The following is a 19,556-nucleotide window of genomic DNA, read 5'->3' on the forward strand; positions in this document are numbered from 1 at the left end:
TGCCTGTGTACATAATACACGGAGACTATGTATGCACGCATGTATCGAAAGGGCAGACTTACATTTGCGCATAGTTCCTCTCCTTTTCAGTCCCTAAGGATAGATTCGCATCACATAGTATGCATCACTCACTGCAAACGCACACAAATATCTTTGTCAGATTTGGTAGCTTCTTGCAGGTAGATGTATAAAGCAGCATCAGCCTAATAATATCCCTATAAAACAGTGCTTCCTTCCTAGGATCCAGAGGGAGGAAGGTTGTCAGAAGATCAAAAGATATATCACAGTGTGCTTGTAGAAATCCCCTGATTGTTTCCTCTCTATAATGCTCTAATTCACTATTTGATCAATTGTAAAAGGGCCAATGCTTTAGTAGGAAAAAATAAAAAAAAAATTAAAAAAGTATTAGGTTACTAGATGCTTCAGGGTGAATGAAAATCACACCTAAAGTTATATGTAGCAATACAGTAATGAGCTTATCAATACTTCTTTAAGGAATCTGACAGCCCTATAGGAGAGATTCAGTTCTGCGAGCAAAGGTCACAATACAGATATTGCTTATTAAGACTATCGATAGCCTGGTTGACCAATCTAACCAGACTGTATAATGTACCTGCTGTTAACAGGCAGGGAGGAGAACTATGAAGAATTTACAGAATTACCCACATGTAATATAAATAATATTGATTGATTCTAATAATATAATAAGGTAAAGATGCACTTCTTTGAAATGGTGCATGAAAGAGAGAGAGAGAGGCAGATACCTTTGCTGAGTAGCTTGAACTGGCTGGCAACTCTCTGAAAGCTAACCCAGAGAAAGCTGTTTTCTTGCCCCTTCCAGGCAGGGCTCTGTTTCTTGTGCCGTGTCTCACCAGAACCACGCAGAGTCAGGACACCTCCTCCTCCAGGATCAGGTCTGTGCCTGGCAGCTGCAGAGAAGTCAGAGACCTGGAGAAACTCCAGGATTGAGCAGGACTGATCCCAGGGAGCTCTTTTTTCAATGCAGCAGTGCAGTGAAAGTACCCTATTTGTTTTATTTTTCACACTTTTTCTAGCATTTAAAAAAATGGGGGAAAAAAGAGGATAGAAGTAACAGATACTCCAGGATATGCACAGTCTATAACTGATGGGAAAGGACTTTGCAGGGCAGATGGTGACCTGCTCCGAAGCCCTGTTGAAGTCTCCAGGAAAACCCCACCTCGCCTGCAGCAGTGTTTGCACTGGACCCTAAGTTAGGGGCAGCTCTGCGAGGTGCCGCTCGTTGGGCAGGAGCTTCCAATAACATGCAATGTGACTGCCGAGATGTTTTTCCTCCTGTAAATCTAGATACACAGACCAGCTTGCTTCCGAATTTCCTAACTGCTCCCTCTTCAGCTATAGGCTGCCTTGTCTAGGTATGCCAGTTCAGTCCCACCGTGCCATTCAGCTTCAAGTGTCTCGTTCCAGTTGCTGTACAGTAGTTTCGAGATGGTTTGCATTTCATTATTTCTTCTCTCAGTTTACAGAGTGAGTGTTTTTCTTTTGTGAGCATTTAATTGCTTTTAAAAGTGATTTATTTGATCTTATTCAATCCTCAATAATACAAGGATGAGAATGCAATTTTTCACCCTCCTTTATAAAGATATACTGTTATCCAGTTATGCTGTTCTGCGGGTTTTATTCTGTTTTGTGTGTTCTGAGGGAGAGTGGTCATTTTTTTGCTTTGTTTTCCTTTTTTTTTTTTCTCTTTTTTTTTTGACTATGGATTTTTTATTTTTCTTTTAAGAAAGAGAAATCTCATTCAAGATACTGGCAATAAAAGAGAAAAGTAAGAGTGGAAATGAGGAATGGGCAAGGCAACCAACAAAATTCCTCTAGCAAAGTCTTTAAAAGCATACCATTGCTGCATGTTTATTTGCAAGAGTCTGGAGTACCCAGAAGATTTTGGTAACAAAGAAAAAAGTATCTTACAAATGATTTAACTCCAAAATTAGTCACTGACAACAAACAAACAAACAAACAAAATTCAACCCATAGAAACTGTAGGAGGAAATGCACATAAAGATCTTGCAGGAGATGACAGTGACATAGTGGTGCTAGGTTTTACATTTTGCTCTCAGCACAGTAAAAGTTAACACCAAATTAAACAAGCAAGTGAGAAAAGCAAGCATTGCTGTTCCTTCTGTATTTTTATTAGTGGCTACCACGTCTCAGAGCTGCCCCCTTGAAACTGGTGCCTGGGTCTGCAGTTTCAAAGGAAGAACAATACATAGTGGGTGAGGGCGACAGACACGGACCGGGCCGACTTGGTTCTAATCAGGGCTGAGATAATTACTCACCGGCACTCTCTGATAGAGTCATTTAAGCTTGGTGCCTTCAGGCCTGATCTGAAACCTGTTGAATCAATGGGAAGATTCCTGTCGGCTCCCATTGGCTATTCATCTGTCATTTCCTCATCTGCAATATTAGGCCGGTTGGATTTTCTCAGGAGGGAGGAGTTAATGGCAGAAATTTGACATTTATTTTCCGTCAGGAAAGGATTTGGTGCGTCTCTGATGACAGGTGTGTTGCATCAGAGCCTCTTCAGCACAGAGCAGGAAAACGTACTTGCAAAAAACATGCGGTGGGGAGGTGGAAATTAGCTTTGCTCATTTAACTTGAAAATACATATTTATCCCTGCTTTGCCAAGAAAGGGTCAATGGCAATTTTGCCAGTTTTCTTTGTGTGAGTAGGATACAGCCTTTGTAATTTCTCTGTCTACAGGAATATCGTCATTCACTGATTCAGGATCCTTGATTTTTTATTTTTTTTTTCCTTTTAGTGAATCACATATATACTCTTCATTGTTATGGCAACTGAGGGAGCTGCAAGGCTCAAGGATCTGACGAAGGGCTGCATCCCACCTTTCTTCTCCAAGGGCCTGATCCAAACCATTGTATTGTTCACAATACAATTTGGATCAAGCCGAAGGGATCTGCCTTCCTTGGGTCAGTAAAAAAAAAAGCAGGTTCCTTCCAGACAAGTGTACTCCTGCCCTCGGTATGGGCAGAAGGAATTGGCAGTTGTCGTCCGTTTGCCGAGGACCAACCCAACACTCTGCGAAGTCAATAGTTAGACTGTGACCCAGCCTCTTGAACAACAGACAGACACCACGTGAATCCTTAAGCAGAGGATGTGAGCGTCCCCGGCTTTGGCAGAGGAAGGTAGTCCAGAAGGGGGTTTTCACTGCTGCTACTCAAGGAGCAGCTTATTGTGGGGGTAAGCAAGATTCCAGTGACCTCAAGTACCCAGTCACAACAAAATTCATTTAGAAACCTTTTCATTTAAAAGGGGGTTTTCAGATTATCTCCCAAAGCGATGATCTGGCCACTGACAAGCAAATAAATCAGGCTCCTTTTTTTTTTTTTTTTTAAATTTCAGTTGTAGTTTTAGCTAGTTCATCAATAGCAACGTATGTGGTATTTTGTGTTTCCATCCCATCTGTGCTTACGTTTTTTTATGAAATAATGGAAGAGCTGGAGTGCACGTGTGTGTATGTGTGTGTGTACAGTCGATTATCTACCCCCAAGTCTATTTGAAATCATCACAGTGCACTCAAGTCAATGATATTCTGTCAAAGGTGGAGAAGAAGCGTGTGTGCAGGGTGAGTGTGAGAACGTGATGCTGTTTGATTGCCTGAAATCCAACGAAGTCTCAGTATCAAAGGCCCGGGGGCAGCAGGGAAAGTATTTGTTTGTTTAATTATTTATATATTTACTCAGCTTTACTGACAGTGTTTGCAGATGGGGAAGGAAAAAAAAAATTGAAGAAGGGATGTTGGGTTCTTGTTTGGAGGGGAACGTGTGTTGTATTAGCCTCACTGTTCTCCCATATAATGGCTGCTTTGTGCTGTTAAATGATCATTTGTTACTGACCGGCTCATTGAAAAAGGCCAGAGAGGTGCTGGTAGAATTAGATTTTATGAGTTTATTCATAAAAGGGGTTGCACAATAGGTGTGTCATTCCCTCGTCCTCTCCCTTACATCGATCCAGGGATAGGACTCCTGGCAGCAGCTTCCTAACGCGCAAATAGCCGAGCTGCCAGCCAGCCCAGTGGCCCGGCTCTGTGCCCCCAGGCAGGCAGAAGCGACTGGTGGGAATGCCAGGAGAGCCACTTGCTCCCCAGGTGCTCTTCTCTACCCCTGTCCCACACATTTCCTGCGCCTGGACTCTCGTCGACTGGGTTTGGACCCAGGACCTGCTCCTCATCCTCCCTTGCCCAGCTCCCTCCCTAGGAAAAGGTTGCATGTCCAGGCACGGGTGTGCGGACCACAGGCACAGCATTGTCCCCAGCGTCAGGTCCCTTCCCCAGGCATGACTCTCCACATGCCTGCTTCCTTTAAAGTCCTTCTCAGCCTACCCGTGCTCGTGTGCTGTTCATTTCCCACAGCCAGCCTCTGCCAGCGCAGCCCCGTTTACCTGCATCTCGACTGCACTGGTCACACTCCTGTTCCCCTCATTCAGCTCTGCACAAACTACATCTCCTCTCCTCTCCTCTCTCTCCTCTCCTCTCCTCATCCTCTCCTCTCCTCTCCTTCCTCTCCTCCTCCTCTCCTCTCCTCTCCTCTCTTCCTCTCTTCCTCTCCTCTCCTTCTCCTCTCTCCTCTCCCCTCTCCTCTCCTCTCCCTCTCCTCTCTTCTCCCTCTCCTCTCCTCTTCTCTCTCGTCGCTTTTCCCAAAATAGGGCTGGGGAAAAGGCAGGTATACTGGCCCCACCAACATTAAAAAAACATGAATAGTATCCAAAAGACACACAAAGTATACACACGTGCAGATAAACAAATATATATCTCAGTATGTAAACAACTGAAAAAGCAGAGAGACAAGTTTTCTTTCTTTTAAGGTTCAAAGCTTTATGCTTTCAGAAAAAAAAAAAAAAAAAAAAAAAAAAGCAGTAGTTCTATAATTTCACCAAAGCAATTGTACCTTTTTTAAAAAACAAAGCAAAGCAAAACAAAACAAAACAAAACAAAACAAAAAAAAAACACTTTTCTTGTTTCATTATATCGGCAGCAGATTTCTCACACCTGAACAAAAATCCGACATATATTTTCCTTTGAATTCTTTAAATCATAAGCTTATTCTTAACTATTCTTGGCAGCCCGTTCTGGGACTACAGTTCAGCTTCTTGCAGAAATATTTTTCCCTGCTGTTTTGAAACACAGCTACCCATCAGCTCCAGGACCCTTCTCTAGCAGCCCGGCACTAAAGCAGGAAGGTAAAATAAGGCTTTGGTGTAACACTGCACCAGTCTGCTTCATTCAGAGGTAGGTAGGAGGGGATTAGGACCCTATTTCTAGCCCAGACCTCTTACTAACCTTCCTTCTCCTGCAAGATCCTGTTCCTAGACCTTGCTCTTCCTCAGTTTGCCATGTGTAAAGAAGAATTTATGATATCCGGCTTTGCAAAGAGCTTTCTGTGTATTTAAGGTATAAGTCGTGCTGTAGCTTTAGCGGTGATGGTCTAAGGTTATAAATGAGACAACATTTGTAAGGGGAGGTAATATCTTTTATTAGTCCAGCTGATACAGCTGGAAAAAAACAGACAGACTTCCTTGTGTGCTTGAAAGCTTGTCTATTTTATTCCAACTATATCAGTTGGTCCAATAAAAGATATTACCTCTCCTGGCAAGCCTTGTCTCATTTGAGGTGTAAAGCATGTACGCTGATTATTTAGTCCTGTTCTGTGTTGGTGTGGAGTGGTTTGACATTTCCTCATCTAGAAGGACAGGGTAAGAGCAGCCCGGGCTGGTGTCCCCTTCATCCCCTCCATGCCTTGCGACTGTGGCCATCTCGTGGGTGTTCGGAGGCACGGAGAAACTCCGGCAGCCCCTGTTTTCTGATCCTGGAGATGTCCTTTCTTTTTCACTGTTATGCTCCCTTGCGAAGTGCCGCGTGCCCTCTCTTCACCCCTGCTACTGTGATTTATTTAAAAAATTGCTGTGTATGTGTGCAAGCGCGTGTGTGGGCAACCACACAAACATCCCCAAGCTGCCGAGCAAGCTGATGAGCATTTTCTAATGTATTTAGTGAGTAATAATGCAAACCACAGGCAAAAAGTGCAGCAAGGAGTGCAGGTAAAATATTTAAGCCGGGAAATTCTTGGGAAAGAAAGGATTTTTCCTTCAGCTACTAATAAATCGCAGTCCCCTGCATGGCTGGGGAAGTATTTTGGTAGTGGTTTTGGTTTTGTTTGATTTTATAAAAATCCCGAGCTGAAAATCCCAAGCAGCTGAAAAGAATCCCAAAGCAGGTAGCAGGTTTTCAGACGCGGCAGAACCCTACTGGTATGCGCAAGGCAGCAGTAGTTAGAAGATGGCTATTACTTATGCTTGGCTTTACTACCAGAGAAAACATCAGATCATCTATTCAGATCAGGATAGTCAGCTATGCCGAAGGTTTAATCAAATATTAAACATGGTCAGTAAACTTAAACCAACGTTGGATGTGCAGCAGGCCTGCTCCTTTTCGAGCAAGCGCTCGAAGAGGATAAAGTTTTCTCCCTTCTCTCTCCGACTGGGTTTCGGTGAAGCTGGGGGCCCTGTGTCAGGCAAGGATGCACGCTGGTGGGTGTGTGGGGAAATACATGGGCACAGGGGCTGCATTTACACCCCTCACCCTGTCACGTAGAGGCAGTGCTGTTTTTCCCCGCAGGTTCACATTTCTCTTTACACTCCTTGTATGATCCCCGTCGTCCATCCCATATGCTTCCCCTATCTGTGCCTCTCCAAACACCACACTTTCTCTCCCTGGCTCCCTCTCATCATCTCTCTGTTTATCAGAGCTAGACAGGTGTGTATGTGTGCATTTGCAACCCCTTGCAGGTACATAGATGCACATATCTGGCTTCTCATTGATAAATAATACACATACAAATCCACTTCTTCCTCCTTCCTATGTGTGCTCGGGTTGTATTTACACCCTCCAGCCCTTATTTATTCTGACCGGGGGCACTCAGAGGTAGAACATTTTGCAGGGAGTTATGGTTTACGATGTTACCTCTCCCTTCTATTATTCATTCCCTCTGATTTTTATCTAATCTCTCTCTGATTGTCCTGGTGCAGCTTAAGAGACAAAGTGAATTTTTATTACATCATCAATATAATCTCCAGCTAATCAGCATCTGGGTGCATTACCGTGCCCCCTTTGGCTTTTCATCCACTTTCATAAATAATAAGAATAATAATCAGGGCCTTTTTGTGCACACATGTGTGTTTGCTTGTGTATGTTGGTATCAGGCGGGGAGTCACAACTGCACTTTTTCATTTCAGCCAGCTTGTTTTAGCAACATTGGACCGGGCTTTGTGCAGATTGTCTTGAATATTGCCCAGATTAATTTCCCGGTGCCTAATGCTTAAATCATGGAAACAGTTAAAGCGGATGAATCCGTCCACATCTTCTCGCAGCAATTGAACTTTGCTGTTAACTTGGACACACATTTTCGTCGTGTTACAGGCACCGTGCCTAGTGCCAGTGGCGTGTGGAGTAGTTAACACATCCCCCGGATGGATGTTTAACCTCTAATTTTTCATGTGTACTCGCTCCTCTTTCTTGGGTAAGAGGATAGTACATCATATGTCTTTGAATGGCAAGCTCAGAGACCAGATTTTGGCTTTTGACTGTTGATATTTTCCACAGCTTGCTGTGTAGCGCTCAGCCTGCCACTCTGGTCCGCAAATTTTGCAGAGTTGAGCTCCTCTGTGTTTTTTCTCCTCCTTTTCCAGCTCTGGAAGAACAATAATACTTCCTCATAAAGTAAGACTTGTGCCATACTTTGAAATTCTCATCCTTTGTATAGATGTCTTGTGTATTTTAAACAGAATCTCTCTGCTTTCTGTTTAAAATACCCCGATTTGGCGAGGCTAGGCAACGACAGTGCCTCTTTGTCAGGCCGGCAGATATGAGTCTGGCTTCCCGGTGGCTTAGGGTGAGATCCACATCTGATACACAAACCATAACCCTTGTGTCCAAGCCCACAGTGCCAGGATTTGTGCTTTGCGAACTGCCCGAGACTGATCACAAACCCTGTGCCAGAGTTCAATCAGATATGACAAAGTCTTCAATAAAAAGGCACACGCACTCACGGGCAAATTTTAGAGCGATGCACTACACATCAGCGAGCCCCTTGGGAAGGGCCTGAACCTCGTCCAGATGAAATGTAGTTATGGTATAGAACCGTCCGTCCTGCAAAGTGTGTGCTTAATTCATATTGTGGAAAGCCTCCCAGAAAGCAATAGGTTCTTAAAGTTGAGCAGGTGCTTAAATGCTTTGCTGGATCCGTGGAAATCTGCAGTTCAGATGAAATAATTAAGCGTAGGGGTGTTACAGGAGCCAAGTGAAAAGCATAATTCTGTGACTCAGAAATAACACTCCTTCAGAGCTGGGGCAGAACATGGAAATCATGAAAGAAACACCACGTACCTTGAACACCTTGAAGCGTGAATGAGGCTAAGACCCTTCCAATAATTTAAAATATTTCCTTCCTGATTTTTTTTTTTTTTAGGGAGAGATTCTGATTAGGGTTGGCCTGGGAATAGGATTTGCTCTCAGTTAAGAGAAACAGAATATTTTCAGGTATCATCTTCACTTTTCTTTTTTTCTTTTATACCAAACTCTTTCCCCCCGGCCCCTCCAGCTCCACTGCCTGTTCTGACAAACAGCTCATTTATCAGATGAGAGAAAAGGAAGAGAGAAATGGGAATATTTTTTTGTTTCGTATGTTTTGCGTGATATCATCCCCATCTCTGCTTAGTACCTCCGTAAACAGGAGCTCTGATCTGAAATCTGTCACAGCTTACGGCATTCAGGACACAGCCATATCGGGTCCTGAGCCTCTGAGAACCCTGTAAGAAAGCGAGAAAAGTTTTACACTCCAGACAGCTAAAGCTGATGTGTACCATTTCTTCATTTCCCTGTATCCATTTCTGTTTTGCATTTTAATTTTGGAGGTTTATTTGCACATGCATCGCTAGGCTTCTTTTCATTGCTTTGCTGTTTATCAAAGCCCTCTCTCCCCTCATCGCTGGTTGGGCTCCCCCAGTCCGGTGGCTGAATCCCCCAGGCAGGTAGGAAACCAGCATCGGTCCTGGCTAAAAATCTACCTTGAAGGATGAAGAGCATCCCCCGTTTGTAACTGGAAGGCGTGAAAAAGAACACATCACTTATCTGAATTTGCTGTTCATCCAAGCACTGTTTATGGAGATTTACAGCACCTTGCCTTTGCAAAGAGCTCTATAGCATGGTGACTGCTGGAGGATTTTAGGTGGTGGTATTAGCTGCAGTATTAAAAATGCATCGGAAGGCATAGGGTGGGAGATTAGTTGAACAGAAAGACCCATGAATGAAGGGTTAATTACATTCAAAGAGGCCATCATACGGAGCAGAAGAGGCAATAGGTTTCTTTTCTTCAAAATTTACTAAATATCTGGAAACATGGTTTAATGAATTTTAATGGGATCTTTCTGAATCCTATGCATATTACATCTGCTGACTGTAGGAAGTCAAAGTATTGTTGAAAGGGAGGGTATTGCCCTACTTAGGTTTCGCAGTTCAGTATTTAAAAAAATATTCTGCAACAAGCACTTTATTCAAAATATATTTTTCTCCTTATTTAATTCCCCCCATTGCAAAGCAGAAAAAACTTTCAGGATCTGTGAGCCCTCAATACCATAGATTATTCTACTGTTATGTAACATGTGCTTTACATTTATTGAGCCATCTTGTGCCATCAAGATAAAGGAGCCCTGAGTATTTTTGCCAGCTCAGGAGCCATCTATGAGGACGTGGGGATGGATTCTGCTCTCGGTTATACCCATGGAGATCTAGAGGTAGAGACTTCTGTGAATTTCTTCCAGGATTACTGTGATTTAAACGAGATCAGGATTTGCCCCACTCTAGTAGGAGGAAGAAAAGAGGGAAGGAGTTGGAGTTCTCTCTTTTCCCATGCAACATGCGTGGACTGGGATGGGGTCGGATGCCACGCACCCGGTTTTGGTGCAGGCTCCAACAGGGGCAGCAGTAAAGCCAATCTATTTGACTCCAATGCAACACAAAGAAGGTATCTGCATGTCAGAGAGTGGGTCAGAAACCTCGACTGTAACTTCTACATCGTGCTGAGCTGCAGTTAGCCAGCATTTTCTTCCACCTTGAAGTCAAAGGGAAACTGAGGCAGGAAGGTTATTCAGGGCATTATGAGTCTGGCTCAGAGCAGTGGTGTCTGGCTCCTGGCTGTATTTTTATGTCTCCCTTCGCTATGCTGAGGTTGCCCATTGCCTTGGTAACTCAATTTTTTCCCATCTCTCATTCTCAAAATGCTGGGCACCCTCTCAGACAGCTGATGGTGTAAGTCTGTCCTAGTTTTCATTAACGTGGGACCCAATCCTCCTTCAGGGAGCAGGGAGAGATGCTGAGACCTTCTCAAAAGGTGCTTTGAGGTTCTTTGGAAGTCAGCGGGAACTGGCAGAGCTTAAGGCTTTGCAGCACTGTGCTTCGGTCTGTCGAAGGAGAAAAGCTGGTCTGCTTCATCTGCACCAGCATGACCAAGGTGACAAAACTTCTCTGCTGGGGGCATTGTAATACCTGTACAACAGTGGTTATACTGACGTATAAACACTCACGCACATGCACATAGCAGAAGGAAGGCAAAAGCGTGCTGGCATCAGGCACTGTTACACCGGCACGGCTGCTCTCGCTTGGCTGGTGTGTGCGGGATGATGTTTTCCACACCAATGCAGTGTTACACCAGCTTGGGGCTGCACATACAGAGGGGATCCCGGGGCAGGAGCCAGAGCTTGCTAAGAGCAGAGCCAGCCCCAGGCCTGGGTCTGGAGCCAGACTTCCCAGACCAGCAGCAGGAGGACTTTGCGTCCAGACCTGCGTAAAGCAGAAGGGCAGGTACTGAAATGCACTTCTGCATGGCTCCCCAGCACGGAGGTGTTGTTGCCTTGTCTCCCCACCCCTTCCTCATCTATTTCAGATCTTTTCCTGCTTCCGAGCAGACAATGCGGTGCCTGCTTGAATGGCACAGATAAGTTAGCCATGCAGCTCGGAGCACCACCCCTAAGCCACGTAGCCTCCCTTTTATCTGAAATCAAAACAAAAGACGCTGGCATCAAAACGAGCCTTTGCCAGGTAACAGTCACTTCGTGCACGTTGCCTTAATTTGGCTGTGAGGAGCTCTCGTCTCTTTGTATCATGCCCAGATCTGCACTCATCTTAATACTTTATCAATGTGCCAGCAGGCTGCTTCTGCCGTGGGTACAGCTGTGCAGAAGCTGTCAGCGTTTTTAAGTAAAGCGTTAAACAATACTTCAGGTGGCAGCAAATGGTTATTTCCTCACACAGACCCCCCCTCCAATTCCTCCCTCTTCCCCTCCTTCACCAAGCCCAGATGCTGAAGCCCTTATTTTTATGTCAGCTTCGTGCTCACATTACACAACCCAAATGTTTTTTTGTCTGTTTGTTTGTTTGTTTTTCCCTGATTCGTTCTCCTTGGAAGGGGTGGAGAGGCACAGAACTCAGGTGTGCTGCTGTGCTTTGCCCAGACAAGCTGCCCACCTTGCTTGTGTCCTGCCACGAGGACGGCCTGTGATTCCCAGCCCTGCACAGACATTCAATGCTCCATCATGGGGCTGTTGAGAGCTGGGAGTTAGGAGAGCTGCGTTTTTTTTTTTTTTTTTCCTAGCTAAGCTGCTGGTTTACTCTGCAGACGCTGAGCAAGTCATTTCTAGAGAAAAATTAAAGCTGGCTGTCACTTTTTTTAGTGCCTGCTTAGTTTGTATGCTCCTTGTGTATGTGATTTGGGGGTAGGGGTCCCCATTGCGATTAGTATTTCAAGCTGGACACTGTAAATTAGGGATTAACTTTAAAAATGCAGATATTTAACATGTCATTGTGGTTCTTATCCTTGCTCTACAAATGGGATGAACAGTCTTTCCCCATGAAGAACTTTGAGCTCTTCCAGAAAGTTAACAGAGTGACATTAACTGGTAGTATGAAGGGTCAGATCTTGCTGGACTCACACACACCGCGTTAACAGGTATTTCCTAACAGGCAGAGCTTTGCCAGATTCTTGCTCAAGGGAACCCAGCCTGTTTTGTTGAATAATAATCAACTCACCCTAGTTTTGTTGTTTTTCTCCCCCTTCTTTTTCCTCGCATCCAGTGCAGGATAGTTACCAGAGGCACCAGTACCTGAGAACAAACTTTGCTCCTTGGACGTCTCCTCCATCCCTGACTCTCTCCTAATAAATCAGCTCGGATCTGATATAGGAAGGACCAAGGTCAGCCTGGCTTGACTCTCACTGTCTCTTCCACACGCCAGATACAATGCTGCCACGTTGTGGCTCCTTCTTATCTGTTCTGCCGCACGCACTTGCCCGGCACTCGGACCCTGCAAGCGAGCATCCTGGCTTTCCCTCCAGGGAGGGTACATGGCTCCACGCCACACCGTCGGGGATGCCACCCAGCCCATCTTGCCTTCACACCAGGCAGACCCCAGAAGAGACCCCTTTGCCACAAATTGTCACAAATTACAAATCGCTTGCCCACTCCTCTAGTTTGTTTTGCCTGGCTGCTGGTGCTTTGCACAAAGATGTTCCAAGTTGGAAGGGAGGGTGTAGGGATGCCAAACTTCAGTTCTCTGATAGGCTTTACCTGACTGATATTTTCTACCCCTGTCCAGATCTGTATAGAGGTGGTTGATCCTGCTGGCTCAAGGAAAACGTACTCATGGAAATATGGGCACGATCATGCTGCTCTTTTCCTCAAACCGGCTTCTCTTTATTGGCTGTCAAGTTCTCAATTCTCTTTATTTTTTCTCTCATTGCTTTTTTCTTTATTTCCTTTTCTCCTTTGGGAAAAAGAAAAATAAACACAAACAAAAACACAGCAGGGCAGGAAATTAAACCTTTCCACAAAGATGCATTGGTAAGATGTTGGCTTTTCACTCATTTATTTTGCACCGATTATTTTTTATAAGGGAAAAAGGAAGGAGTGGGAGAGAGGGATGTGACAGACAGGGCATCTGAGCAGAGGGAAGAAAGTCCCATAATTTATTTGGAGAGTTCAGTCACTGGTTGTTGCTGGTTTTTCTCCGCACACATGAGAAAACTAGAAGAGCTTTAAACCCATCAGCAACACTCACATGAATTAAACGCCAGGTGGAACCGCTCCCATTTTCCTGGATATGAGAAGGATAATGGCCTCCTCCTGGCATTGTTCTCCCCATTTCATCCTGGTTAAGCGAGTGTTAGGTGTACTGCAACACCACGAAGCATCCAAAGGCTCCTTTTAATTCAGGAAATGAATTAATTGCTTCATAGTGAATGATTGTTTTAAAGGAAGGCCGTAACATCCCCTCCAAACCCTTCTGCTTTTTTAGGATGCTATGAACCATTACAACCAGGAAGCACTGGATGTCTCTGTGGTTCCCTGCTCCTCCTCGCTCCCCAGACAGCACGGTCTGCCTCCCTGCAGTGAATCTGCAGGCAGGATCCAGCCCTTGGGGTTATTGAAACCCAAAGAGCAGGAGGGCAATGTGACGAGTTTGGGCATGTGTGCTTTAGGAAAAATGCGTGAATATCAAGGATAGTCTCCATTTGGGGGGGAAATGTGCTTCAGACAAGAAGAATCCAGTGCTCACCATGGCAGTGTCTCAGCCTGGCACAGGTTTCAAGCTTGGCTGAGGCTGGTTGTTCAAGTGTGCTAATATCCAGCTCTGTCAGGGCCCCTGCAAGCCCCAGCTGATGGCTGCAAGGGGGGGAATTTCCCCACATCTCCTGTGAAGGGGCAGTTAGGCTGGAAGAGTGGGGAAAGCTCTCCATTCTTTCTCCGTCTCTCCCTGGTGACAACTCACGATGGACACAACTGCAGTCCTCCTGTAGACACTGCCAGTCACCCAGTGGTGTATCCAGTAAAAAATTTAAACCATTCAGAAAGGCCCCTGACCCATTCATGGCCTCTAAATTTGGTTCTCTGGAGCTGCGTGGTTTTATGTGTTCCTATTCGCTTAAAATCCCATGGAGGACCTCACGTTGCCTGCTCTCACCAAGGGAGAGGGACAACCACAGAGTGAAGAGTGCTCTCATTAGAAGAACAAACTTAATGAGGAGGAGGAGACAGAAAACAATGATTTAGAAATCAGAGGGGTAGAAATGAGACTCCCGTCCCCAGAGAGCTGGTTAAAGCTGGGTTGTTCTGGTTGAAATGAAGGGACTGTGGGTCTGCCCCAAGGCAGCATTTACTGGCATGCTTTGCTGTGTCAATACCTAGGTGCCTACTTAGGTTCCTTTTGCTCTGGACAAGGTTCTGTGACTCAGTTTCCTGAACTGCAAAGAAGCAAGATGAAAATCCCATGCCTGGACAGAAGGGATGCAAAGCCTAATTCACACATGTAAAGTACTTGGGATGTTTTGAGGGAGGGTTGCTAGAAGGGCTGAATAATTTAATAGGACACAGGAGATCAATGCGTAGCCAAAGACATGGGTATTCAAACCTAGACTGTAACGTTAAGGTTCTTAGATTATTTTGTTGCAGTTTAGTTTTCAAAGCTTTCTATTTTTTATTTACTTATCAGCAACCGTTATCACATTTTTATTGCATTCTTCCAGCAACAGCTGAGATCAGGACCCCACTGTGCTAGAGGCTGTGCACATGCATACAGACCCACCATATTCCAAGCAGGCAGAAACAAGCACTCATCCAGTAGGAGAAAAGAAGTACCAGGTCATGATCTAATAGGTTTGGTTCCTAGCCCCAAGATGCACTGAGATTAAGACTCAGATCCTTAAAGGCACTTAGAGCCCAACTGCCATTGAAATCAATGGGTGTTAGATACCTAAATAGCTTTATGGATCTGAGCATAAGTGACTTATCCAAGGGCAGAGAGGCAATCTACAGCTGGGTTGGGAATTAAACACAGATTATACAAGTCCCAGTCTGATTTCCTAATCACAAAATCATCTTCCCTCTCCATATTTCGCACAATAAATCCCTGGCATTCACATCACGACATGGAGACATTATGCCCATCCTATAAAATTGCTGGAAACTCACAGCATCAAAAATGGGCTTCCTCAAACCAAGCCCAGTTGCAGACACAATCATACACTTTACCTAGGGTTGGGGTTGTCTCCTGCTCTCCCTTACACCACTGGAGCTGCATGGCCTTCGGGAGCTTGCAACGGCCCAACATTTACATCCAGGTGACAGAGAGCAGAATCCCACCCCAGTGCTACAAGTTCAAACATTTTTCACCCAGCTCTAGGGAGGGGATGGATTAGACAAACTGAACTTTCTGAAAAGATCAATATGGAACATCTCTTTCAATTACTCTCCAAGGCACTGAGCCTGTGAAGTCGGTTATGGTGCATTTATAAATCTTTCCAGGAGGGGCTGTCTGACATCCTCTTCTTCCACCTTTACTCCTCAGAAGCAATCCCTTATTGCGTTGGATGGGCTGGCAGGGCAGCGCTACTCACACAGTTATTGGGGCAGAACCAGACCCAAGTCCCCAAATCAGGACAGGTGGGGACCTTTTTGATCTCCCTTCCCCAAATGCTCCCACTTGCATAATCACAGATTCAGTTACCAAAAAACAGGAGGGGGCTGACACAAGCCTGGTGAAAGCCTCCATAAAGTCACCAGGGCCAGGAGGAATTTCAGAAGCCGAACGTGTATGTTACACCCTCCAAAACGACCACAGCTCTGCAGATAAGTTTAGACGCAGTTATGTAGGGGAAGAGGGTGGGGGAGCCCTTATGCCAAGACAGCTTCTTCAATTCGTGGAACAGGTTTAAATCCTACCCAAAAAAAACTTACGCTGAGGATGTTGGTTTAAGTCCAGTCATCTCCTACAAGCCTGCTGTCTCCTCACTGGTGCTGCGGGGTTGAAGTGAGGATTTGGAGCATGCAGGGAGAGTTTGCTAGCAGAGCATGAGTCACTGCACTGGAGTTGTGGTCTTCTGTGCATTTGCCTGCCAGGACAACAAGAAACCTGTCAGGTAGGGGAGCAGCAGGGTCATCCGAGGTGTAATCCATGCCCCTCATTCCCTCTTCAAACACCCTGGCTTCAGATCAAGTCATCTAAAGTTCTATTTTGTTTTCTCTCTTGGTGTCTGGCCAACACCTTCTCTATAGGGGTTAGCTGCAGGTAACAGGCTCGGGCAGCAGAGGCGGTAAGGTTTTAACATACATTAACCATTCAGACTTTGCTCCTGTAAGGCTGCAGGATTAACTCACGTTAACTCCCAACCCCAAGCCGTGCCGAGGAGCAGGGTAAAGGCAGCACTGCTGGGGGAGCTGCTGCATCTCTGCCAGCCTGGTTCCTCCTCACTGGGTACAGTGGGACGGCTGTGAGGGTGCACTCACCTGGGGCAATCCTGCAGCTCCTACAAAGGAGAAGGAAACTCTGCACGATGGTGTAAAGTGAGCAGATAGAGGCAGGGCAGGGTGGCCTGCTCGCTACATTGAATGCCCCCTCCTGCACTGCGCGGCGTGGCCTCGGCTGAGAGCTACAGCTGTCCCCCGTGTCACCTCTGCTGGGGCCAGGAGCCCCCCTGTGCTGGGTGCTGCGCAGATGGGGACAAAAGGACACCTCCTGCCTGGAGGCGCTGGGATGCTGAGCAGGGGATGAGAGACAGCAGATGGATACTGGCAGACGGGGGAAGTGTGAGGAGATGCTGAGACGTCACTTGGCGACGTGGCTGGCAGCCATCTCAGCGGCCCCACTGCTCCAGGTGCCCGGGCAAGAGCCAGCGGCGAGGAGGGGCTCGGGGGCAGATCTGGGTCTTGGCTAATTAACCTGGCAAAGGTGACGGCCACCTTGTCACAGCCCGGTCCTTTAGTGCCCTTCCAGCTCTTCTTCACCCCAGCCTGAGTGCTCTCCCTCATTCCTTTGCTTCGAGATGAGCAAACCCACAGCAGGCAGAGGGGTGAAGCTCAACTTTTTATCCACTGAGGATTTTCTTTCCCCTGTTACAACAGCCAGAAGGGCCATTTTAGGCACTGGTGTAAAGTCCCTACCCTAGCAAGCCTTGAAGACCCCCATACTGCCACTGGGTAGAAACAACCAGCAGGGAAGGCACTTGCAGAGCAACTGCTGATAGTGGCAAGTAAAACCATGCATAACCTGGTCCCATTGCCATGCTGCAACGAGGTTGGAAAGGATCTGGCATCCCCAGTGACAGCAATCGGTGTGCCAGCCTTATTTTAACCCAGTTGATGCTGTTAATGAGGGGATGCATAGGCACTGATAAGTATTAGCATGCAGTGACTGCGTAAGGATTGAATCCTTCCGAGTGAAATTCCTAGTGTGAGACAGCCTTAGTATATGTTATGAAGAATTAATATTTATAGGCAGCCTTAACAAGGAATTTCTATACAGAAGCACATTTACATTTCTGGAAAAGAACTTTTTAAGAACTTTTTTTTTCTTCTCCCTAAGTAGAAATAACTTGTTGATATACAGCATGTAATATGAAAGGGTGATTACCATCACATTTACAGATATTTGAGCAAAGTGTGCATAACATGTATTTTTACATTGTAGTGGTTACATTATCTAGAAAAAAACAGAGACATGCACATGACTACATTAAAGATTTAGGGCTCTATCCTGCACCATTTAAGTCAATGAGAGTTTGTCACTGATTTTAATGGAAGCTAGATAGGGGCTTATATGCCAATCTAATGCAGCTGCTAAGGAATAAATATCGACACAAATGGGTCAATATATTGGTATCTTTTAAGTGCTAAAACTGTACTTTGCAATACCTATTACAATTTTTTGCATGCTCATTGCAACTGCAGTGCAGCCACCCTGCTGCTGAGGAAAAGGCTGTGGCGGGTGTCAGCATTCACAGTGTAGCAGTGACACCTTCAGGTCGCAGCCAATAGCAGTCCCCTCTGTGCAAGGTGCTGCACATATATGCATGAGGGAAGAAGATCTGAGGAGGTGACCAAGGACATGGGGCACACCAGTGCCAGAGATGGCAGCGAAACACAGGGGCTGCAGCGCCAGGGAGAAACCAGGACTATGGCTGTGCAAGCAGCTAGTTGCTGAAGTCTGGATTGGGAGGTTTGGTTGCCTTGGGTTTTGCTTTGTTTGGTTTTCCCAATGGACAAAAAAAAAAAAAAAAAAAAAAAAGAGAGAGAGTTTAGGCTGAAGAATTAATTTTATTTTCTAGGTAAATAATAATAATAATAATATTTCAAGGTATTTTGCACCAAGCACTGGCTATTAAAAAAAAAAAAAATCCCACTAATAAACTTTTTTTTTTTTTTCTTTTTAGATAGTCAATGTTTGGGCTTTTTTTTTTCTTTTTTTTTTTGTCCTCCTTAAAACAACTTGCCAAATTTCCTCCAAATCTGTGAACAGCTTTTCTTCCTGCTAAGCTATTTTTCCCCTACAAATATCAACTGACAAAAAAGCCGTGCAAATCTAGTCATCAAGCTAACGGCCTGCTTTCAGTCTCCCAAAATGAAGCAAAAATGTAGACAAAACAAAAAAAAAAGAAGTTAGGAAAGAGCCAAAGAAGCCAGAAAAAAAAAAACAAAAACAAAAAAAAAAAGCAAAGAAAAAAAAGAAAAAAAAAAAAAATGGAAAAAAGAAAAAAAAAAAAGAAAAGAAGAAGAAGAAAGGAAGAGAGGGAGTTCTCTTAAAGCTGCAGCCTGGAGTACTGGGATATTACTCCAGGAAGCACAAGAACCACTAGAAACAGCCACCTCCATATGAACAGAGAGAGTGCTGTGCTCTGCCTCCATCTAATACGTGAGATTTATAAGTGTTTCAGCTCCCCAGAGGCACTCAAGCATATTGCTATATATAGGACTGTTCCCAGATTACAGAATGCCTTCCCTTGACTGTGGCATTATCAGACTATGGGGATTTTCTTCTTCTTCTTCTTCTTTTTTTTTTTTTCAACAAACCAGCTCACCCCAAGCTGTTTCCCTTTGTTCGCTCTGCCACCAGTATTAATCATTGCATGGAAACAGGTTCAATGTCCAGCTCAAAAGCAATCCTTGGCAAATACAGATAAACATCTCCCAGGAAGCGACAATATTTGTGCAACATGTAACGCTGACAACAGATTTGTTTTCCAAAAGAGTTAGCTGGAAAATTGGTTGTATCAGATGCCTCGCATCGAGCTGTGCCTCCGGTGGGACTGGGGCTGGGCGGCAGCAGCAGGGCTGAGGAGACTGAACTGGGAGCTGCTGGAGGTCCCCGCGGGTGGCCCATAGCTCCATGCCCAGTCCATGCAGGCCATGAGTGTGCCACAACTCCCAGTTCAGGCTGTTCAGCTTGAGAAGTACCTGATTTAATCTGAAATGTTCACCGGGACAGCATCCATCAGCCCTGCAGGAAGAGCAAATGGGGGAACCAGGCACAGCCCGCCATTGCTCCCATAAATGACACGTTCCTATTCCTCCTGGGGCAGGCAGGGACAGATGCTGTAAGGGTGACAAGTCCCCCCTGTGAGGACCTAGGTCCTCCCCCATTGACCTGTTGGGAAACGAGGCTGTTTGCCCTCCTCCAGCCCTA

At 45.4% G+C, this 19,556-nt stretch overlaps 1 protein-coding gene across 14 annotated transcripts in view; it reads left to right on the forward strand.

The window, feature by feature from the left end:
- CELF4 (CUGBP Elav-like family member 4) overlaps window positions 1-19,556 on the forward strand; it is a 696,179-nt gene that overhangs the window by 9,141 nt on the left and 667,482 nt on the right. The window lies entirely within an intron of this gene.

This window comes from Cygnus olor, chromosome Z (genome assembly GCF_009769625.2).
Source record: "Cygnus olor isolate bCygOlo1 chromosome Z, bCygOlo1.pri.v2, whole genome shotgun sequence".
In the NCBI taxonomy this organism is placed as follows: Eukaryota; Metazoa; Chordata; class Aves; order Anseriformes; family Anatidae; genus Cygnus; species Cygnus olor.